Raw genomic sequence first — 24,516 nt, forward strand, 5'->3', positions numbered from 1 at the left:
ATAGATCTTTGGTTCAACCATAGCCGTATCTGTTCGTCCTCGGTACTACTTACTATCTCGGTAGTTTAGCTCAAACCTTCTCTATCTTTCCTTAATGCACCAGAATATGATCACCGTATCGTTATTATCGAATCCAAACTTTTCTCATTAGATATTCGCTTGGTCTCATTCTTAACATACAAATATCCGTAGGTTGCATAACTATTCTTGTACCCTTTGTATAGAGTACACTCATTTCTCGATCCTACCATCTTCCTTTCTCCTAGTTCACTCGCCCCACATCTTCCTTCCGTCCTAACATTCGCTTGTAGTCTATCCGTCCTACTCTTTTCCTTTCCTTTATTCACTCCTCCGATGCTCTCATTTCTGACGTTATAGAGGTTTTCTATTTTTCTCCCTTACTACTCTTAGGTCGCAGTACCATTAACGAACAACCCTATTGCCCACATCTTAGCCTCTAATCTAGCACCGCAGATTTCATATATTTACCGATTTTACCTGGTTTGAGAAAGATGTATAGTATGTTGTTCTTGAAAAACTTTCTTTATGCATTCCTTTCATGATATAAGGGCCCAGTAAGATTGTGTGTATTACGAGAATCAGCGGGTTCGCTCGGCCCTAAGTAAGGGTCGGGTGCCCATCATGCCCTATCGGAAATTAGGGTGTGACACCAGGGACTCGTCCTATCTCTATTCCACCTTATAGGATGCCACCAACAAAACTCAGGGAATTGAAAGAGCAGTTGCAAGATCTTTTGAGTAAGGGGTTTATTCGCCCAAGTGCCTCCCCTTGGGATGCTCTTGTGTTGTTTGTTAGGAAGAAGGATGGGTATGTGCGTATGTGTATTGATTACCGTCAGCTGAATAAGGTAACTCTCCGGAATAAGTATCCCATTCCCCATATTGATGACTTGTTTGATCAGTTACAGGAAGCTTCTGTGTTCTCTAAAATTGACTTAAGGTCAGGGTATCACTAATTGAAGATTTGAGCAGAGGATGTTCCTAAGACAGCTTTTCAAACCAGGTATGGACACTATGAGTTCTTGGTTATGTCTTTTGAGCTTACTAATTTCCCAGCTGCGTTCATGGATTTGATGAATAGTATGTTTAAGCCCTTTTTAGACTCTTTCGTAATAGTGTTCATTGATGATATCCTGGTGTACTCTAAAAGTAAGGAGGAGTATGAGAAACACTTGAGGATTGCTCTTAGGCTATTGCGGGAGAAGGAGTTGTATGCTAAATTCTCCAAGTGTGAATTCTGGTTGTCTTTTGTGTCCTTCTTAGGGCATGTAATTTCTAAGAAAGGTATTATGGTGGATCCTCAGAAAATTCAGGCAGTTAGGGAATTGGCTAGGCCCACATCAGTGATCGAGATCTATAGTTTCGTGGGTCTGGCTAGCTACTATCGTCGGTTTGTGAAAGGGTTTGCCTCTATTGCTTCTCATTTGACTCGCTTGACTCAGAAAGAGGTACCGTTTTAGTGGTCCGACGAGTGTGAGGAGAGCTTCCAAAAGCTCAAGACATTGTTGACTACAATGCCTATTCTAGCATTATCTGTGGAGGGCAAGGATTTTGTTGTTTATTGTGATGCTTCACGTTCTGGTTTGGGAGCTGTTTTAATGCAGGAAAAGAAGGTGATTGCCTATGCTCTCCCCGACGGTGAAGTTTTTAGAGAAAACTATCCTACTCATTACTTAGAGTTGGCAGCGGTGGTGTTTGCGCTGAAAATCTGGAGGCACTACTTGTATGGTGTCCATTGTGAGGTGTACACTGACCTACGCAGTTTGCAGGATGTGTTCACTTAGAGGGATCTGAACTCTAGGCAGCAGAGATGGATGAAACTATTGAAAGACTATGATATCACCATTTTGTATCATTCCGATAAGGCAAATGTACTGGCTGACGCGTTAAACAGGAAGTCGGCTAGTATGGGAAGCCTAGCTCGTCTGATTTCTTCGGAACGTCCGTTGGCTAGAGAGGTTCAGACTCTGGCTAACAGTTTTATGAGGCTGGAGATTTCTAACACGGGTAAGGTATTGGCTTGTGTTGAGGCTCGGCATCATTTCTGAAGCAGATTGAGCCTAAGCAATTTGAAGATGCTAAGTTGTGCAAAATTTGTGACAAGGTGTTGCATAGAGAGGCCAAAGAGGCCGTGATTGACGAAGAAGGAGTCTTTGCAGATTAAAGGGTGCGTGTGCGTGCCACGTGTAGGTGATTTGATCAAAACCATTCTGACAGAGGCTCATAGTTCGAGGTATTCTATTCATCCTGGCACAATTAAGATGTATCGTGATGCGGCGACCTTCTTGGTGGACTAGGATGAAGCGTGATATAGTGGAGTTTGTTGCTCGGTGTACGAACCGCAACGGAGTGAAGTTCGAACATCGAACACAGGGGTACACTTCAGAGGATGCCCATTCCTGAGTGGAAGTGGGAAAGGATAGCCATGGACTTTGTAGTTGGTCTTCCAAAGACGTTGGGAAAGTTTGACTCTATCTGGGTTATTGTTAACAGGTTGACTACGTCTGCCCACTTTATTCCGGTGAAGATAACTTATAATGCGAAAAAATTTGCAAAAATGTACACTCGTGAGGTGGTTAGGCTTCATGGGGTTCCTATCGCCGTTGTGTCCGACAGGGGCACAACGTTCACATCCAGATTCTGGGAGTGTTTGCATCAAGAGTTGGGTACGAAGTTGGATCTTAGTACAATATTCCACCCACAAACTGACGGGCAGTCTGAGCGGACCATTCAGGTCCTTGAAGATATGCTTCGTGCGTGTGTGATAGACTTTGGTGGGCATTGGGACCAGTTCTTACCTTTGGCCAAATTCGCATATAACAATAGCTACCACTCGAGTATCGATATGGCTCCGTTTGAGGCATTGTATGGGAGGAGGTGTAGGTCTCTTATTGGGTGGTTTGATGCGTTTGAGGTGAGACCTTGGGGCACTGTTCTTCTGAGGGAGTCCTAGAGAAAGTAAAGGTGATCCAATCTAAGCTTTTAGAAGCCCAGAGTAGGCAGAAGGAGTGTGCGGACCGTAAAGTCTGAGATCTTGAGTTTGGAGAGGGAGAGCAAGTGTTGCTGGAAGTCTAACCCATGAAGGGTGTGATGTGGTTCGGGAAGAAGGGCAAGCTTATCCCGAGGTACATTGGGTCGTTTGAGATCCTCAAGCGTGTGGGAGAGGTGGCTTATAAGTTTGCTTTGCCTCCGGGTCTATCAGGCGTTCATCCAGTGTTCCATGTTTCGATATTGAAGAGGTACCACAGAGATGGTTCGTACATAATCCGTTAGGATTCGGTTTTATTAGATGAGAATTTGACATATGAGGAAGAGCCCGTTGCCATCTTAGATAGGTATGTTCACAAGTTGAGGTCCAAGGAAATAGCCTCTGTGAAAGTTCAGTGGAAGAATCGTCCGGTGGAGGAAGCTACTTGGGAAACAGAATCTGATATGCGTAGCAAGTGTCCTCAGCTTTACGCCGAGTCAGGTAATTTTTCATAGACTCCTCATCCTTATCTGTTCGGGGACGAACGGTGTTTTAATTGGTATCTTGTCCCTTCCGGTCATTATGGGAAATGTAGGATCACCCCACTAAATAGAACCTTCCCAAGGGTAGCATGAGCTAATAGAAACTCAATTTTATAAGTTTAAGAACCAAAAACTTGACTTGTTTGTGATTGTTGTTAATTTCGTCGAGTTCGTCGGGGGTGACGTAGAAAATTTGAGCTTCGTTGGGAAGTCCGAGGCCACAGGTGGATTCGTATGATGTTTTTATGTATATGTGCATGTTTTGTCTATGTTTATGAGGCCTCGGATGAAATGTTGGGTGATAGAGTGGAAAACTGGGCAAAAGTCAAGCTTACTGCCCAAATGTGACAGCTGTAGCGAGGCTTGTACCGCTATGGCGGTACCGCTATAGCGGTGAGACCCTCTCCGCCAGTGGTCGGCCATGGTCCATGTGTCCGTCGTGGAGGGCCATGTCCCGCTATGGCGGTATAGCGGAACATGGGCCGCCATAGTGGTGGTCAGGTTTCTCTTGGTCCGCTATAGCGGGCACTTGACCGCTATGACCGCCGCAGCGGTAAATTGACCGCCGTAGCGGTAAATTGACCGCCGCAGCGGTCAGCGAATGGAAGAAAGCCATGTTTTAAACACTTAGTCCTACATTCTTTATTCATAGTACTCCAACACAGTTCCCCACAAGCACCTAGGGTGAAATTCCAAACTAGGGCAAGAAAACTCTTGAGAGGTAAGTCTCATCCATCCCTTTCAATCATTCCGTATCATCTTCATGATTATCATCCCTTTTATGGGTCTTCAATGGTGAAATTAGTAATAGTAACCCTAGGAATTAATAAACCTTTTATACTTGATGGGTTATGATGGTTATCACTTATTTATCATCAAATGGCTTGGGTTAACTCCTCTTAATCATGAATTGAACTTTTAAAGCCATAAACTAAGTGAATTGAGACCTAGAGCTCCATAAAAATGATAGCTTGACCATGAAAACTGCTTGTAAGCAATGTGTTGGTCATATGTTGTTCTAAATTGATGGTTAGTGGTTACTGAAGCCATTGTTAGTTTGTTGAACACCTAGAAATCTTCTCACCCATTGAAATGGGGCTAAGGGAAAAGTGTTTTGTAATGATTTTGTGACTAGAATAATTGTGACTCATTGAGCATTCTAATTGCTAGACTTTGAGCGTTCCGAGGCTTTGCGGAAGGGAAAAGCTGTAACAGAGTGACTCAAGTTGTTCCAGCTCTATATTGAGGTAGGTTACGGTCTACTTGAGTTAGACTTTGATTAGTTGATTGCATGTGTTGTGAATTCATTAGGAGAAAGCATGTTTATTCTTCATGCATGATATTGTGTGGTTGAACTCCAATGTGCAATTGATTGAGTGATTGTGTAGGCTTCGTGCCACGATTCATGTGTGTTGAATCTACAGTCGATGTGTTGTGAGGAGAAGTTAATGTGATCTTCTCGGTGAAATTGTGATATGAAAGGATGATTTGATGCACTAATAATAAAAGGGAAGAAATAATGTTATGCAAGGATATATGAAAAGGCACAATTGTGACTTAGATTATAGGCTCGTGGTCCGAGGTTCGTTTCGAAAATGAAAGATACATTGATGTGGCCCGTGTCCGAGGTTCTTTTCGGAGCGGAGGTTTATGCTCGGGTCTGATGAGTATCCGGAACGAGTGGTATATGGACACCATGGGTCCCCTGCAGGTCATGACTACTGAGCAATGACATCAGTTAGCATGTGTGTACAGTGAGTATGGTATTTGTGGTAGACTTATTCCCTTTTTGTGGTTTTCCGTTGATTGAGATCTTGATATGTTGGTGACTTGATTGGTGATTATCATTGGTTGACTTGCTGTGGTTTATTTATTTCATGTCTGTTGGTTGGCTTGTTTATTCTGTTGATTTTATGTGATATGCATGATGCTAATCTTTGTCGGCCTATGATATCTACTGGCACCTAGTGTTTGTAGTGATGCTACCTTGTTGCCTTCTTTTGAGTGCAGATTGTGATACAGAGATTGCTACCTGCCCTCACATCTAGCGTTGAGGACGTTGCGGACAGACTTAGGGTGATCTTCTATCCATGCCAGGACGCCCGAAGATCTTCCTCTTATGATGTCTATTTCCTATTCTGGACATTATGGTTAATTATTATATAGATTTCATTCCTTAGACATGTTCTAGTTTACAGTCCTCGTACGATGACTTTCTGATTTTAGGGATTTTGCAATAGTTAGAACTTCCGCATTTACTTCAGTATTATATGGCATGACTTATTTTGATTATCTTAGGCTTGAATGAGTAATAACTGACGAATTTGGTTAATATAAAAACGGAATTGAATGAATAGATGACTTGTGTGTTGGTTCGCCCACTAGTAGCTAGTGTAGGTGCCAGTCATGGTGGGTTGGGTCGTGACACTCAAAATGTTGAAACTCTAGGTTTTTTCGAGTTTTTGTGTATGCAAATGAGAAAATTTCAGATTCGCCTCCTCAATAATGAAAAATTGGGGTCTTATTTATAGAACCCCCAGATCCTTGAAACCCTAAAGTAATCGATGTGGGACAAATCCCCAATCTGGAATTTCTTCCTCACAATTCAACATCGTAAGGCTAAGATTAAGTCAACAGTACATCAAAGGTCCGATTTTGACCAACAAAAATTCAATCCCAAAAGTTTTGCAAGAACCAATCAAATTTCATGATTACAAACCAATACAAACAAAAGCCATTAATGTCTAATAGAGTTGACTGTTTGAACAACATAGAAAAGCAAGAGAAAATCGTGATAATGCCTTGTTTGGATGATGTATTGACGAAGAGAGATAACACATTAATTGTGTTACCTCAAATGGTCAAACAACCTTTGCATAAAAGTAAAAGCATACTACACCATTACCAGATTGGGACGATGACGCAGAGAGAAACGACGGGGACCACGACGCCTAGGGTTTCAAAGGGAAGAGGGAAAGGGAAAGGGGTGGGGTCTGTTTGGAATCAGGAAAATAAAGGGAAGGGGCTTTGCCCCTCTTAATCAAACGTTGGGCCAGGTCAATCCTTAATGGATTGGGCCTGACCGAAATTTGAAGGAAATAAATGGAGCCTGGTTTAATGATATGTATACATGATATACACACATGTATATGTATACATGTGTGTTTATTCATGTATACAGATATAAGGTGAGGACATTTCACGCAAATTTAAATAAGTGGCCAATATTGAATTAATGTCCATTAATTGGATAATTTCAAGATAAGACCCCATCTAAACTATTAGTCTAATTCAAAAAAAAATAAAAAAAAAAATAAAAGGAATAAATAAACTTTGTCAAAAGACCTTAATTAAATTTGAATAGTTCAATTTATTGTCATAATTGGTTAATAACTAATTATTTCAATTATAGTCGCTTAATGGCAATTTTCAAAATCAATTACAATTAAAAATTAATTAACTATGATAAAAATCCAATAGTTTGATTGAATAAGAATTGAGGGGTAAAATGGATAATTTACTTAATTAAATAGATTCCTTGCATTAAACAGAGTAAAACACTTTGCAAATTGCTATTTTAACAATTTAGCCAATTAAGTGAATAATCATGGAAAATTATACTCTCTTCTTGGCTAGTTTAGCAAAAGTGTAATAATTGTGAAAATACTTCAATTAATTTATAATATTATAGTAATTATCTTATCAAACAAAATTGGCAAAATATAGCCTAAATAAATTTTAGAAAATTATTTTGACTTCTAAAAAAAAAAACACATATTTCCCTCTGTTTAATATTTCAAGGACTCGGGGTAATTAAAGAAAATTATGGGAGGTCAAAAGTTAGGTGTCAACAACAGCCCCTTCGGTGTTCGAGGATGGCCGGACCATCCCTGAGTAACGAAATTTGACTAACCCTGATTTTTGACTGACCGAATTTATATCACCTCTCATTTTCTTGCAATTATTCAAAATATATGGTCGGACCCTGGTTTCTAGGTTTCCTATATATCTCAGGTTTCATGAGAATTCAGGTCATTTGTAGTTCGACTCAATTATGACTTCTAAATGCAAATTTAAAGAAATCTCAGATTTTTCGGGTTATTAACGTGGGAAATCTGGAGTGATTGGTTGGAGTTGTGACTGACTCTCTGGTATTAAGTCCGCCTACATATCCTTGTTCTTGGGAATCAAGTCACTTGTAGTTCGACTCGATCAGAGAAAAAATATCATCCCTTATGTGGGAGTGCCTTTGTGTGTGCCGGTGTGCGTCCAACCGGTAGCAGAATAATAAAAACAAACAAGGTACATAAGCAAGTATGCAATCTTGTATGGCTGAGCATGGTGCGGAGTAATCTTCCAAGTCTTAGCCGGAGAGCTTGACTCTCATGGGCACTTTATCTTGACCGGCTGCGTAAGAAAAAGTTCCACGTTTGCTCCGCAATCTATCTAGATTTGACTTGATCAACCTGCTCTGTTTGTCGGCTACAAATCTGCTTCTATTTCTTTGAGTAACATTGATTTTTGGGTGACGAACACTGCAGTCATCTGACCGGGTTTACATCGTCTTTTCTTTTTGAGCGAATACTGCGGTCTCTTGACCGGTTTTAAATCGCTTTGTCTTTTTGGGGACAATATTGCGGTCTCATGACTAGTTTTACATCGCTTTGTCCTTTTTGGGGTGAATACTGCAGTCTCATGACTGGTTATACATCTCTTTGTCGTCTTACTATATCCGACAGTTTATATGCATGGCCCTTTCAGCAATTGAAATGAATGGCCCTCTTGGCATATTTGTATGAATGGCCCCCTTGGCATGTTTGTATGAATAGCCCTCTTAGCATGTTTGTATGAATGGCCCCCTTGGCATGTTTGTATGAATGGCCCTCTTGGCATGTTTGTACGAATGACCCTTTTGGCATGTTTGTATGAATGACCCTCTTGGCATATTCATAAACGTCATCCTATGGGGTGGCGTATCATTTGACTAACTATTTTCATTTCATTCCTGAGAGGTATATCTAATTAATATGGGTCCGCGAGATGAGATTCTACCAAAGACAAAGTGAAGTAAACTTGAAAGCCCGACAACTCAGATGAAGGACTAGAAGTGCATAGAAGAACGAGAACAAGGCTGCTGAATGATTTGGGCCCAAGGCCGTAAAAAGCTAAACTCTTCTTCCCTTCCTTTAGTATGAGTTTTACATTATTTTCTGTATGATATTCAAATACATTTGTATAGATATTGAAACCCCTACAGCTTAGAACCTAGGATTTGGGTAGACGATGTTTCAAAACTGTATCCAAACGATAAAAGAGTTGTATTCCACTTGATTAAAATAAATAAAAGTGAAAGTATATTTTTCTTGCAAAAGTTGATTATTTCTGAATACCTCTTTAAAAGTGTATTTTAATTTGAGAAATCTGAGAAAAAGAAAGTAAAAGAAATATTTGGGCTAGACTCGACTTAATGAATTCAAATGAATGAAATTTCTTTCAAAGCCCGAGTTTGGGAAAATAGTTCTGAGGATATGGTTGACCAAAGAGATAAAATATGGATAATGTATGAATTAATAAAAGACTATCCATATATGTATACATATGTATTTTCTTACAAACAAACACATGGCATTAGTCTCAGACGGGACACACCCGATATTACTATCCTTATACGTGAAAGGACAAACTATTTTTTACCCGGATATTTTAAATCCGAACTCAAAGTACCCTTACTTAATGGGAATTTGTTTAACTCTTTTAAAGCCAAAATTATATGCCATGACGCTTTTTTTTTTTTATACGAGAAACTAAACAAAGCATAAGCAGTTCATACATAATCGCACATTGAAGCTCGAAGGTCAACCGTATTCTACGGATCATTAATACTGGGGTGCCTAACACCTTCCCCAGGGGATCACCAGAACCCTTACCTAGAACTCTGGATTACGAAGGATTTTTCACTATATTTGAATAAACCCTTCACCACTGGTTTTTCTAATTTCCTAAAAATTTGGTGGCAACTCTTTTAAAACAAAGTCCGAAAGAGAACCAACGAGTTCGAAGTAGCTTTCCGAGCGCTAACCCTTCTCGTGAAATGCCAATCATTACAACTAGCGACTCCGCTGGGGACTTTTAGGTTCTAACCATTAGGATTTCAATATAATGTGGTTATTCGTATAAGTTACTTATGTGTTTACTTTCCTGTATATATAAACTGTCATTTGCATGCATATCATATGTTCTGCTTTAACCCAACTAGGGGTCAGCTTATAAGTTAAATAAAAACCTGAATAGGATGTGTATCTTGCCTATGAGAGTTTTTAGGACCACTTAATAAAGCCTAAGTATTAAATGATTAATGCTTTAGTCTAAGAGGGTAGACTATTAAGTGAAGCTTTAAGCAACAAAACAGTAAAGTTTAAAGGTAATATTAAACTCACCCTAGTTCTAGAGGCCTTTAGTGGTGGTCACTTGGTTGAAGGAAATAAAGGGTTGAGAATGCTTCGGGGGAGTAAAGGGAAGGCTAAGGCATAGACCAGGTGATGACAAGTCCTGCCTGGCCTCCTTTTTACTAAAGGAGAAGGTCTAAGAAAGGGTTTGAGCGTGATGACCCACCCTGTACTACTTCTTCTTTAGGACTTTGAAGTCATTTTTCCCCTAAGTTTCATTTCTACGACCATGGGACCCACAAAAAACCTTTAGTTGATTAAAAAGAGGTTAATAAGACACTGGATGGATGTTGTTAAAACTGTGACACTAAAATCAACCTAGATTAATCAAATAGGATCCTTTTAGGTTATGTTAGTTAAAGATGGGTCAGAATAGTCTACTTGAAGACTCGAAGTTAATTTAGTTCTAAAAATCAAGTTGTCCCACCTTTAAGGATAGTAGGATTGATTTAATGACAGGATAGAGGGTCATGAGTGCAGGTATGCAAGTTGTGAACCACTTGGCAAAGGGAAGTCTTTTTAAAGACACCTTGGAGAGGAGATTGGGAAAGAACCAAGTCTAACTTGGTTCATAATATCATTCTCCCAAATAAAAGGTTGTCACGACATGCCCTATAAGTCTATGGGGTAATACTTGCCATATGTACACATTTGACCTTTATTTCCTATCATTGAATCAAGGATTGATTAAAGTGAATTCTATCTTGCATAAAATAGTTGCTTTAGCCTGAAAATGGACCTGTTATTATAGTTTTAGCTAGTTCAGTTAGTGCTCATACATTCTGGAACTTGGGAAAGGGAAAGGGTGAAGCAAAAAACCTTAAATGGGTTTGTCCTTAGTATCAACAAGTCTTGAGTTGGTTCGGGGACCTTATTGTTTATGTCCAATCCGGTAGACAACTTTAGTTTAGTAATTTTGTTCCTTGCACTATCTAGCTTTCAAATGAAATAATTGTATTGATTATGAATGGTTATATTCCATTTGATACCTGTTTGGATTGCATGAGATTGAGTATCCTTCTGTTACTGGTTTGATAAATAATGAATGATTGCCTTGCTAAGATTAAGTCCAGGTTTGCCTTAAAATTAGTTTGAGCACCACATTGCTTAAAAGGATATTAATTAGGTGGTTAATAGGGTCAAAGACTTAAGGGAATGCTTGGAAAGACTTGGAGTTGCTTGCAACCCGGATTCGATACGACAACTTAAGTTGATGACTGATAATCCTAATTGAATCATAAGATTAAGGCGGCACTTGGCGGGATTAAGAGTTGCTTACAACCAGGTCCGGTATAGTGTCACCAATAGACAAAAGGGGGTAATTTAAATGATTAATCTTGGAATGGTCGGAGTTATTTCAACCCAGCCCAGTACCGCTTAATCATAATAATAAAAGGAATTAGAATTTAGATGGTTGAAAAAGGGCATTAACGCAAACTGCTTAAGTTACATAGGTCTTAATAAGAGGTGATCCTGTTAGATGTATACAAAGTATGTACACTTGATATACGTGTCAAAGTGTATATCGAGTGGTATACCATGTGTATATAGAAGTACATCAGACAATATATGAGTATATATCAAGTCAAAATAGGATAGAAATCACCATAGGCTTTAATACTTAGTGTTTAAATGGCTTGCGGTATGAATCTAAGTGTTTCGGCCTATCAAAATAAATATAAGAAGGCCCATTTCAGCCTTAAGCTAATATAAGAGATAAGTCCGAACCTGGGTAGGAATTACTAAGGCATTTGTGTTGTTGGGCTTGCCAGGCCTATTTCCTGGGTTAGTTTGGCGCTATCTTAATTTGGTATCAATGTGTATGCATATACTTTGATGATACACATGTATGCTTAGCGACATATGACCAGTCGATCGTAAGCCTTATAGTTTTCTTACCAGTCAGGTGGTCAAAATGCTCTCCGTTCAGTTAGCTCCTTAGGTCATCTTTGAAAATCTTCCATTTCGACCGAATCCTGGACTATTCTGCCTCAGGCAAAACGAGTGCTTTGTTCATTATAATCGATAGATGAATACAGTTTCCCTTTTGAGATTCTCTGATTGACTCGTGGGGACCACCAAAAATGTTTCTTTAAAAAAAATCACCCACCCATGCGCTACGCTACACATGTCAAAGCATTCAAAAATCTCCATTCGTCATTTATTCAGATGCTACCAGTCTCTCCCCACCCTCCCGTGGAGAATTAGTTTCAGTTGTGAACTATGCAGACCTGATTCTTGTTCCAGCAAGGTATGTAGGCAATCCTACATTAGGGTACGGTCTTCCGCTATTTCAAACTACGGACCCTCAGAGTAGATCTAGGATATGTCTTGGAATCAGTCAAGCTCTTCAAGTCTTCATTTATAAACATTTTGAATTAAGTACCGTAAGGACTGGAAATTGGAGAAAGTTGTTCAAAATGCTCAACAACTTTGTTTAAACTCCAAAATGACTCGATCAAATAAACAACTCCTTTCACGAAAATTCAAGCAAATAGGAGTTCGCACCTTAATCATCCCTAAATCAGTTGTTTAGCCCTCGACTCTTTCAATACTTCTTTTGGGGTTTATATTCCCATCATCACCAGTCTACCATGACACTTTCAATGGGATCAACACGAGTCAATCACTATCCCACTGGGGAAATTTTTACGCGAGCACAACGACAAGAAAGTTACAAGGCAACGAGCCTCAAGTCAACGTAAAGAACATAGCTAATATGCTAAAGAGGGGTACGTAACTCCCCAACTAGCCGAAACCCACATCGACCCCATCCATGCCAAGATGTACAGGATGATTGCCTTTCTAGGTCGCCCTTTCACCAATTCACTCTTAAAGTGCACAAGTGTCTAGTGCAAACATAATTCAGCGCTACGACGATTTCAATCCCCCTTCTTTCAGAGATTAAGGTGACAACATTCTCAAAGCAGTGTGGAAACTATGTCCATGTAAAGTTTTATTTATGGATGTGTCGCTGGCTACATTTATAACTAAGAGGTTGCAAGCCTCTTTTCCCAGAGGTCGCAAGCCTTTTTTCCCTATCTTTGGAGTGACGGACAGCCTTTGTCTCTAATATTTAGCTTAAGTTTTTGGGGTACATATGGGCAACTCAAATCCACCCGAACCCATCACAACTCTTGGCTTTGCGAAATCATTCTGATTCGCAAATGCTATCCCAGTCTTACACATAATTCGCACTGGGGCAAAACAGATCCATTTTCTGACCTCGCTACATGAACTATGCAATGACCTGACTTCCCGAGGTAGGATAGATAGGCAGTCCTTATAGGACATGGTGGCATTTTAGGTAAAAACACCATCTCCCCTGTTCAAACTACATTCGACCTGATTCCTGACACAGCAGGATACGTTGGCGCTCCTCGAGCTCGGTCATACCAATCGAAAAATCTAAGAAACCCCTAGGAAACCTCAGGGATGCAGAATTTTGAGGAAGACCTCAGAATTCCAGAGTACGAGAAGCGACACAAGAGTCAGCCAATACCGACCCTAAACTGGGGCAGAATTTTTTAGAAGAACTCAAAAATTCCTCTCAAAAATTCCTTCACAACAACTCGGCACAAGAGTCAGCCGATACGAACCCTCAATTAGAGTAGAATTTTTTGAGAGGGAAAGATCCCAATTCACGGTTCGACACAAGAGATCTTCGATGCAACTTAGACCGGGGCAACTTGCTACCCAATCAAATCTGTCAGATGTCTAAAACACTTCTAGCAAACATCTCTCCTTTTTTGTGAAATCCAGATAAAGTAGGGACACACCTTATGTGACATCCTGAAATTGGCTATTTTAGCTTTCAATATCAAAACCATTTCTCAACACGTAACGAACTACGAATGACAACGCCAAATCAATATGACATTGTAAAAGGCATCTATCAAGATGAGGATTGCCGCATCGAACAGTTTCGTACCCCATTTTGTTCGTTGCACTTTACTAATTCCTGTATAAGAATTTTTTCAGAGAACACCATTAAGCATCAAGTCTCTCCATCAAATTGAATGTACGCTCGTTATCTTTAGACGAAATGGAAATCAAGTCTTCGACAATGACCAGAGATATCAAACAAATCCTATCTGACGGCACAAGCCAAGTCATCGATGACTTTCCTTGACCACAAGCCGGGACTACTCGCTCCACATCAACAAGTATTAGAGGAATCATAAACCATGTCAAATACATGGTTCTCGGTATACCAACTTTTTTTTTACCCGCAAGTGGGATTTGCTATTTGCTCGGAAGTGGGATATTTACTTGCCCGGAATTGGGATATTTGCTATTTGCTTGGAAGTGGGTTATTTGCTATTTGCCCGGAAGTGGGATATTTACTTTTAACATACTTGCTCGTGCACCTTAGAAAGGGACGAATATGTGTTTGTCCACCTTAGAAAGGGATATACTTGCTTGTCCACCTTAGAAAGGGATGAATGTTTGCTCGTCCACCTTAGAAAGGAATGAATACGTGCTCCTCCACCTTAGAAAGGGATGAATATTTGCTCATCTGTTACACCTCGCACTTTCATAGCATGAGCATGCCACATATTTCACCATATTAATGGAGTATCAAAGATGTCCCATGAAGTTTTGGAAGGTACAAGCCATGGGAAGTACGTAACAATCAAGTAAAGGATGAATTACGATCTCATAAGTCGTAACCGGGAAGGACGACCATAGAACCAAGGGACATGGCCATTATCAAATATTATTAATGATAAACATCATGTATGTATAGTTTTGGAAGATTCCGGGACCAAGAAAATCGAAGAAAATAAGTTTGTAGAAAATTTGGAAAAAAGTTGGCAGAATTTTGAACAGAATTTTGGGTCAACTTTGGAGGGGTATATCTCTAAGTATATTAGGAGTTTTAAGGTGTTTCAGAAGCCTAAAATGAAGTTCGTCGAGTCTAGTTTCCAACGCAACAAATCTCTTATCAAAAATACATCGGAGTAGGGAGTTATGACCATTTTAAGATAACCCATCCAAGCTGCCAAATGGCTTTCGCGGGTCTCACTTGGGAAAGTCGGTGGAACCGACTTATGAGGGGTATAAAAACCCCCCCATCAACCCTATTTTTTCATCATTCTAAACACTCTAGAGTCCTAGAAACTTTCTAACACATCCCCCAAACATTTATAGCCCATTAAATCAAGAATTTAACAAGATTACACCAAACTAGTTCATGAAAAGTGATTGTTCTTGCTTCTACTTGATGTTGTGGCGAGTATGATCTTGAAGAAAGTTGGTGTGGCTAAATTTCTTCAAGTATAAGGTATGTTCTTCATCCTATCTCTTATGTTGAGTTTATTTGAAGTTTTAGCAAGTCTTAAAAGTGAAAATAGTTATGGAGGAAAGGTCATAAAGTGTTGTGTTGTAGTTGTTGTGTTTATGGACTGTTTTGAGCATGTTGTAGCTGTGTGTTTGGGCTGATTTACATGTATATGGATGGTATCTCATGTTGTTGGTATGTTGATGATATTATGCTCCTTGATTGGGAAGAAAGGAAGTGTATATTGTTGTTGTATGTTGAAAAACATCGTTTGGGATTTTTTATGGAATATTTTGGTATTGATGACGATGTGGCTGATATTAGTATTGTTATTGTTGTTGTTTTGTTGGTATTATGATTTTGAGCTAGGTACATAAACAGGGGAGATGTAGCCCGAATTTCAACAGATTTTAAAAGGAATTAATTTGAGGGCTTAAGACAAGCATATGACGATAAGCCTAACAATAATATGAATTCTCTTGAATGTAGATTTACGAGCTTGGCAGGATAAGCGTTAAAAAGTTAAGGTTAAGGCGACCGAAATGGTATATTAAGGCTAGTCCCTTTCTTTCAAAAGGCATGATTCCTATGTTATGATTCCATAGATGTTTCCATAACCTTCTTACTTCCAAAAGTTAGAAGTTCATGATTCTTAAAAGCTTCTTATGATACTAAAGATGAGATGTTTTCTATGATGAACATGATGATGATGATTCCATTTCTAGAAATTCCAAAGCTTATGATTTTAATGCTTTTATGAGATTATTGAGATTATTTCATGATTTCCTTGATTTTATTCATTATTGTTGATCTCATCTTATGATAATTGTTCCTTCAAGGTGAGATATAGCGATGATGATTATTTCATAATATAATCGGAGGTTACCGACCTTACGTCACTCCGATAGAGTTGTAGCTTTTAATTGGGCTCTCATGCATGCTTATTTTTATGTATGATTACACCGGGCCTAGTTGGCCGGGCAGACACCACTACGGTGGGCGTAACGGGCTGCTTATGATTACACCGTGCCTAGTTGTCCTGGAAAACACCACTAGTGGGCGGCGTGAGATGGTTATCCCGAACGCGGGCTAATGATTATGTTATATATGTATGAGAAATGTTTTTTTTTAAAAAAAAAAAAGCTAAGCATGCATGGTATCCGCCTTATAAGGCAATCAGATATACAAGTTATCTTTATCTCATGTTATGTTCCATATTTCTTATTATGTTGTTATTCATGCCTTACATACTCAGTACATTATTCGTGCGCGTCCTTTCTTGTGGACGCCGCATTCATGCCCGCAGTAGGCACGGATGAACGGATCCCGACGCGTGGGTGCTTTATCAGCGGATGCTCAGGAGCACTCCACTTACTTCGGAGTTGTAGTCTATTTGATATTGGTCTTTATGGTCACATGTATTCTATGTAGAGGCTCGTAAACATGTGTGTACAGTTAGACGTTTCATACCCCTACCGGCTCATATCATTGTATAACCTTTTAGTAGTTTTGTCATTTTGGTGATGATGGACATAATTGTTGAAGATTATATTGAGATGTCTTAGTTATATTGTGATATATGTCCTTAGAGATTATGATATCCAGGAGCTATCTTTATGGTCCACCCAGAAATGTTTATGAGATGTATGTTTAGAGTTACTCGGTGTGTTAGCTCCGGGTGCCCGGGCCATAATGTTTAGAAGTGCTCGGTGTGTTAGCTTCGGGTGCCCGCCATAGCCCTCTGGTTGGGTCATGACATAGTCCACCTTAGAAAGGGACGAACACGTGTTCATCCACCTTAGAAAGGGATGAATGTTTGCTCATCCACCTTAGAAAGGGATGAATGTTCGCTTGTCCACCTTAGAAAGGGACATATTTGCTCGTCCAACTTAGAAAGGGACGTATATTTGTTTGTCCACCTTAGAAAGGGACATGCACGTTTGCCTACCTCTAAATTAAATAAACGACGCTCAATGGTCTCGTATATGCCATTAAAGCTCATTTAAGATTATTTTTGACTAAAGTCGCTGGCAAAACAACGATGTGGCTACTAACCACTTTCTTTGAGTAAATATTTTAAGGTAATTACCGTACGCTCAGAGGAGTCAGGGTTATGGCCGCGTGGACAGGTCGTCAGACAAAGACAATCGTGGTCTAAATCTTCAAGAGATAGCATTAGGCCACTCACATCATCGAGGAACCATAAACCATGTCGAACACATGGTTTTCGGTATTTGAGTTTATCTTTTACCCGCAAATAGGATTTATTATTTATTTTTTCGGAGGTGAGATCTATTACCTGTTTAACCAATAAAGTGGGATCCTAACCACTAGAGTGTAACGCTACCCGGTAATACAGAACGCTAGTCACTATAGTGAGACGCTAACCGATAAAATGGGATGCTAATCACTAGAGTGAAACACTACCCGGTGACACGAAACGCTAGTCACTATAGTGAGACGTTAACCGATGAAGTGGAATGCTAATCACCGAGGTGAAATGCTAACCAATAAATGGGACGCTAATCACCAAAGTGAGACGCTACCTAAAGATGATAAAACAGTTAGTTAAATTATTTTGTTGCTCCTCTCAAATTTGACTTGTCCATCTTTAAGGCTTTGCAACTCCTACGTTGCATTTTTCTACTGATAAGTTCATTTTAGATTCTCCAGTAGCTGCAAACCACCGAGAGGTGAACTTTTTGAAAAATCGTGAAGATAATGGCGCTAGAACATTAGGATGATTGTCGTCACACTTGAAGGCATCAGGGATAATCGTTCTCAATATCCAAAAGGGACTATATAATGGACAAAACACCATAAAAGCGGCACAATTCAGCCAAAAAGGCCATATTAAACGACGAAGCGCTATAAAGGCGGCATAATCTAGGCAAAAAAAAAGCCACAAAAGGACAAAAAGCCATAAGGGCGGCATAATCTAGCCAGAAGGGTCATATTAAAGGACAAAGCACCACAAAGGCTGCATAATCAAACCAAAGAGGGCTATAAAGGACAAAAATGGCACATCTGACCAAGAGGGCCACACAAAAAGCAAATGAAAAAGACATATCAGGCTAAAAGGGTCACAATAAATGAGTATAAAGAGATATTTGACCAAAAGGGTCATGACGAAAACAAACGAGCATATCCGAATATGAGGGTCAAAGCTCACACTACGGACGAAAGAAGGATCATCTAGCTGCAAGGGTCAAATCTGTCATCTGCATGCCAAAAGGGCCATTCATACAAACATGCCAAAAGGGTCATTCATACAAACTGCCAAAAGGGTCATTCATACAAAACTACCAAAATGGTCATTCATTCAAACTGCCAAAAGGGACATTCATTCAAATTGCCAAAAAGGCTATTCATTCAAACTACCAAAAAGGCCATTCATTCAAACAGCCAAAAGGTCCATTCATACAAACAGCCACAAGGGCCATTCATACAAACTGCCACAAAGGCCATCTGAAATGTTGTCAACCCAGGGAAATCGGTATAGAGCCACCAGAAGGAGCAGTGTAATGACCCATTTGGTTGTTATAGTGTTTTGATCCATTTAACCTTTTTGACCCTTCGCTAGAGTCCCATTAGTATAATCTATGACTTAATGAAGTCACTAGTTGGTTCCCGCAAGGTTCGAGTGTAAATTGAGTCATTGATGGAGAAGTTAGTTAAGTTAGAGAGTTAGAGTTGACCATGTCAACGCCAAGTTAGGATTACCCTGTTTTAATATTTTGAAAGTTCCAACGAGTTAGTATGATGATTTTGAACTTGTCCACAAGTTTTGGTGAGGTTTCGAAGAGTTTCAGATGGATTTGGGTTTTGTCACGCTTGTTTTCGCCATAGGTCTTTGGATAGAAAGGGGTCTAGATTGATCAAACTGCCTTTTTTTGTGTGAGGTTTGAACCATTAGATCGGTATCCTAGTTATGAAGGTATATCAAAAAGAATCATCGCGTTTTGCCTCCGTATGAGGGAGTTATGCCCTTTTTCGTTCGGGCCGTTCCAGCGGGTCCGCTGTAGTGGACCTATGGCTGCTATAGCGGGTCTGCTGCCCGGTGACCCACGACCACCCGATGACCGACGGGGCGAAAGCCACTTTTTTTACCTCGACCTAACCATTACCCACAAGACCCCGATGTCGGTTTCAAGAGAGAAAGGCAGAAACTTATTCCATTCTTTGGTGAAAACATCTTGGAGGGTAAGTCTCCACCTTTATTTGTTCATTTTCCTTTCTTCTTCAAGTTCCATGATTATTTTAAGGCCCATCAATGGTGGGTGGAAATCCTAGAACCCTAGAATTAGTAAACCCTTAAATAATTGGTGGGTTGTTGATTTTGTTGTTGATTAATCATCTAGGAGTATAGATTATCACTTTCTAGGAAGGGAATTTGATTTCTTATAGTTGAAATTGCATGTTGAGACTTAGCGTTCTAATAAAAATGAAAATTTTATCCTAAAATCTGTTTGAAAGGGTAAATTGATTAGAAACCCATGAATTGAAGGTTAATGATTATAGTGATAGAAGTTATGACAAATTCACCATTAAAGGATGATTTCATCCATTGAAAAAGGGTAAGTGGGTCTTCTTCCCCAAATTGTTGTTCTTGTTTAAATACATGGTTTGTTGCTTACTTAGCATCATATTGTTAGACTTTGACCGTTATAAGGCGCTTCAGAAATCGAAGACTCGTGTGGAGTAGTTCGTGGCTCTTATTCTACATTCAAGGTAGGTTATGACTTACTTTAGTTAGACTTTGATTAGCGAAACATATATATTGTGTAGAATTGATGGGAGAAAGTTTGATTAGGTCTTCGGACATGGTGTTTTGGTTGGATATTAGCAAGGTTGGTATGACTTCTGATTTAGTGGGCTCGTCGCCATTACTTTATGTACTGAAATATGAGGTACAGTTGTATTCATACTGTGGCGATTCGGGATGGATTTCTATTAGGTTGATTGTTGTTATAGGTGGCTCGTTGCCCTGTTATTATGATTAGACTTATTACCTAAATTGTCGTGTTATACTCAGTTCTCTCTTATTGTGACACATATCATCGGAGAAAGGAAGGATAATGAGTTTAGACTTGAATTGTGATATAAACTTATGACAGTACGTAGATGAAAACTTGATGTATGATTTACTGTTAACGTTAATATATAGAAAAATAGAGCATCTTGGTGATACAAGACTTAGTTGTGAGGCGTACTTGCCATATGTGAAAGTCTAGAGGGATATAGACTCTTATGTTGGTTGAGACGGTTTGTATGATTCATTTCATGGTTGAGTTGACCTAAGTCTTGTTATGACTTGTGGCTTTGTGATTTGTACCTTCACTGTTGCTTTATTGGTTTGCATTGATTTACCATGTTTACCCTCATTTATGCATTCATACATACATACATGATGGAAATGGTTCGGAAATGATTCATGGAAGACTTGTGGCATGATGCCTTGTGTTTGACATTGTTATTGCTAATTGTTCATAGTCCATACATACGAATGAACTGCATTATGTTGAGACATACATTGTGAAGTGAAATTAGTGAAGAAGTTAATAAAATCTTCTTGTTGAACGTGTGATACTATTTGATACATGGTACTTGATAATCTCTCATTAAAAGTGATATACATATATATGTATGTATGTGTGTGTGTGTGTGTGTGTGTGAAAAGGCGCATTTGATCGGGGGTGAGGATGTGGCCTAATTGTGAGCTCGTGGTCGGAGGTTCGTTCCGGAACGAGAGGTACTCGGGTCCGAGGAGTGATTCCGGAATGAAAGGTACTCGGGTCCGAGAAGTGGATCCGGAACGAGTGGTACATGGACACATGGGTCCCCTGCAGGTCATAACTACTGGGAAATGACACCAGTTAGCATGTATGTACAGTGTGTGGTTGATCATTGCATCGCATTGCATTTTATACCTTCATATCCTCATATTTACACGTTGTCATTACATCACATCTGTATTGTGCATCTCTTATAATTGTGTTGTAGAATCTGAGGAGTTTTGATCATTTATGAATGTGTTGGCGTAAGAACTGCATTAGTATATGCTCGTTGGTTCTGATTTTAGTACGAATGTTGAATGCCTATGGTGATAAAAAAATATGACCATTGACTGAGTTAAATTTTGGATTAGTGACGCTACCTTGGGGCGGAACTTGGACTTGTGATTATCAGGTAAGATTATTGAGACTTGACGGACTTGTGGTTTAGAAGCTCCGTCTTAAGTGTGATTACATTATGGGATATTTTGTGACTTGGATTTGAGTATTAAGTGTCTATACATTTTATCTTGTTGATTTTATGCTTATATACGTGAACTAATCTTAGTCGGCCTATGATGCTTACCGGTACATAGTGTTTGTGTCTTGATACTACCTTTGCTGCGCCACTTTTGAGTGCGATTGTGTTCAGAGATTTCATCTAGACTACATCTCTGGCTTGAAGCTAGTTTGCTCGATCGGATCAGAGTGAGCACACCCATGACATGCCACTTGAAGATCTCTCTTTCCAAATGTCTACTTTAAATTCCAGACATTATTTATTACTATACTTGACATATATTTCATTCTTTAGACATTATTGGTTGGAGTCCTTGTACGATGACTTTCAGATTCTAGGGATGTAATAGTTAGACTTCCGCACTTGTATCATTTATTATTTATGACTTGATAGCTATTTATTCATTCACATGTTCATTGATTGTTTAAGTATAAATGATTAAAGAAGTTAAAATTGGCTAGTGATTAAAGGGTTAACCAATAAGGGTTGGCCTACTAGTGATAATAAAGTAGGTACCCGCATGATCGGTAATTTGGGTCGTGATAGCAGGCCGGCTGAACCAGATCCAGACTCATGCGAAGCAATGTGGAAATTTTTCTCAGCAGCAAATCGGGGCACATTGCGGAAGAAAGGAGCAGACTCTTCGGGCGAGAGTTGAGGTTCACCTTTCACCATCATTCAAACTACACCCCCGTAGAAGGCATGTATGTATTATTTTCCGTGTCAAAACTACCCTGTTAAGAAGACAAGAGTCGTTATCTTTGAGTTTTGCACCCAGTATCTACACTGGGGTATCATCAGTCTTTTTTCAAAATCGAGATGACAACATACTTAAGGTACGTGAAATTATGTCCGTGCAAAGACTTAACTGTGAGTGTAAAGCATGCCACATCTATAGCTAAGAAGTCGCAAGCCTCTTTTCTGTATTCAAAAAGTTTTGAAGTCATATATCTCGAACCAAAGGCAACTTCCGCATAAGAAATACCCTTTTTTACCAATCGAGTTGAACTACATTCGGCCTGATTCCCAAGGACGGGGATATGTTAGCGAACTCAATACCAGAGCTCGGCCGTAATCCAAATTCCCCTCAATCAAGTCCCGAGTTCGAGTCTCATAAATTCGACACTGGGTAAATTTTGAAGGTTTTCAAAAATTCTAGTCGAACTAAAAGTAGCCTGAATTCCCACAGAGCCTGAGATATGTAGGAAACTCAGAGACCAGGGTCCGGACATGATTTTTAGAATCACATGCACTTTTCGCTTTAAGAGATGAGTTGAGTTGGTCGGACAAAAATCAGGTTTGTCAAATTTCGCTACCCAAGGACGGTTGTGCCATCCCTGCACAACGAAGGGGCAACTGTTGACACCCAATTTTTGCCCTCCAAAAATTTAAGTTAACTAGTCAAGCTCTTGAATCACAAACATAGTAAAAGAATTATTCAGAAAATCAAAAATACATTCTAAAACAGCTTTTGGTGATACTTTCTAAGAGATAAGTCGAAATACTTTCTATTTTTATTTGAGTTGAAAAATCAATTTATGAAAAAAACAAGTGTTTAATTTAGTACTTATTTTTTGTCAACTTAAACTCATTTACGACTTAATTACCATGATTAATCAATTATGCAAATAGTTATTTTTAGGTCAAAGAGCTTGATTTATTGATTGAATAATTAATGCGTATCAAATTGATTTCAAATTAGTTATTAGACAAGTTTTGGTAATAATTGACATGAGAAAGGCTAATTTATAAACTCAATTCTTAACCCTTTAAGACCAGCCCCATTTCCTTTTTACTTCGGGCCCAAATCGACCAAACCCATCCAGCCCACAACACAAATACCCGGTCCAACACTTTAATTTCCCAAAAAAAAAATACATTATTATCTTCAGATACAGAACACAGAAAAAAAATGAACCCTATCATTTTCTCTTGAATGTAGTAAAGCCCAGTGAATTCATAGCTGTTAGATACCATTTGCAGCAAAGATTCTCATGCATCTTCACTTTCCAGGTTTTTGCTTCGCCATTTTAGGCAAAGAAGTTATTGTTCTTGTCTTCTTCCATCAGAAAAAGCCAATTCAAACGGTAACTTATTGATTTTTAATTTTTGCATTGCTTCTTTAGTAAGATTTGGACTTCAAATATATTGTACACGATTTTCAGATTCAAAAGTAGTCCCACATCGATTTCAAACTAAAAAGCCCTAGAATTGGTCCTCTATAAATATAACCCCATTCTTCTCACAAAGAAGTTGAAGATACCCAAAAAAAAATTGATTTCTCAGTTAACTCAACTCCAAACTAGAGGCAAAGTTTCTTGCAAGTTGAGTTTTCCTTGAAACGTCGGATTCAATTTAAATTTTGTTCGATTCGAGTTGGTTTGTGGCTTTGGTGAAAGAAAGGTGATCTACTCAACTCTCGTTGCCCTCGTCGTTGCTCGTCAAAAAGGTAATTTTTTTCTTTCTCGCTTTAGTTTCATTTTATCCCTGTGTTTTTATTTTATTTCTGCGATTAGAGTAGTTAGACTAATTTTGTATGGCTTATAGTTTACTCAGTGAGGTATGAGACATAAAATTACTAGTTTATGTCGTGTGAAGCATAAAGTTATGTTTTGGTATTTTGGTATATCTTTAAATCCTTCTTTTTTTGTGTATTCATGTATAAACAAATCATTTAGTTTCAAAGTGTTCATCTTCTTTGTTTCCCATTAGTTTTAGAGTCGTGATTGGAGGAGTAATAGTGTGAGTCTAGTACACCTTCAGGTTTGCCTGTTCCTATTCAATTCTGTCCTGAATGACAATGGTTAGAAGCACCTTTGTCTTTCAAATTCTGTGTGCTTCGATATTTTTGTTTAGATTTCCTAGGATTAAATATGGTTTTGGGGGCTAAAGCCATGTTTTCATTTGAGTTTAGATATGGAAATCTCAATCATTTGTGTGTGTCACTCGGCTTGAACCTACT

The sequence above is a fragment of the Lycium ferocissimum genome, chromosome 6 (genome assembly GCF_029784015.1).
Source record: "Lycium ferocissimum isolate CSIRO_LF1 chromosome 6, AGI_CSIRO_Lferr_CH_V1, whole genome shotgun sequence".
In the NCBI taxonomy this organism is placed as follows: domain Eukaryota; kingdom Viridiplantae; phylum Streptophyta; class Magnoliopsida; order Solanales; family Solanaceae; genus Lycium; species Lycium ferocissimum.